We start from the raw sequence: 860 nt of genomic DNA, 5'->3' as shown, positions 1-860 counted from the left end.
AGGTTGTTAACCATTGTCATAGGGCAACATGTGTACTAACTGTTAAATGAGAAACTATTTTGTTCTGTAAACCTTCATCTAAAGTGAGAATAGCAGCGCAATTGGAAGAGCGTAGTCGATGTCACTGAACTGTGCATGTAGAAATTTTTGAAATGGTGTATCTTTGGCTGTGTATATTTTCAACAACAACAACAACAAAACGTCGAGAAGGGAGAGGGTTGACATGTTGTGGGGTTGTTGACCAATGTCATAAAACAATACGTGTACTACTGTTTCATTAGAAACTATTTGTTCTGTAAGCCTTCACCCGAAGTATAATTAAAGAAAAAAGAAGAAGAAAAAATTAAAAAAAAAAAAAATTACAGCCTTGGAAACCCTACAAGGCAGTTCCACTCTGTCCTATAGGATCATTATGAGTCAGAATTGACTCGACGGCAATGGATTTGGTTTTTTGGTTTATGAAGGGGCAGTGGTGGTTCAGTGGTAGAATTCTTGCCTTCCATGCAGGAGACCCAGGTTTGATTCCTGGCCAGTGTACCTCATGTGCAACTGCCACTGGTCTGTCAGCCAAGGCTTGCTTGTTGCTAAATGCTGAACAGGTTTCAGCGGAGCTTCTAGGCTAAGATGAACTAGGAAGAAAGGCGTGGTGATCTACTTCTGAAAATCAGCCAGTGAAAACCCTCTGGATCACAATAGACCAATCCAAAACCTATCGTGGGGTAGCATTTCATTCCATAGTGCCTGGGGTCACTATGAGTTGGGAGGCCAACCCGTCAGCAGCTTACAACTCTAGCAGGTACCCCACTGAGTACTTCACAGGCATGATCTCATTTACTCTTCACAATAGTTTTATAACATAC

The 860-nt window shown here is 41.5% G+C and overlaps 1 non-coding gene across 1 annotated transcript; it reads left to right on the top strand.

The window, feature by feature from the left end:
• Positions 1-466: 466 nt before the first annotated feature.
• Positions 467-537, top strand: TRNAG-UCC (transfer RNA glycine (anticodon UCC)). Its single transcript has one exon. It is a non-coding gene; the product is annotated as a tRNA-Gly (tRNA).
• Positions 538-860: the final 323 nt, after the last annotated feature.

The sequence above is a fragment of the Trichechus manatus genome, unplaced genomic scaffold (genome assembly GCF_000243295.1).
Source record: "Trichechus manatus latirostris isolate Lorelei unplaced genomic scaffold, TriManLat1.0 scaffold00048, whole genome shotgun sequence".
Taxonomy (NCBI): Eukaryota; Metazoa; Chordata; class Mammalia; order Sirenia; family Trichechidae; genus Trichechus; species Trichechus manatus.
Note: the sequence above shows the minus strand (reverse complement) of the source record. Positions and strands in the feature narration are given on the sequence as shown.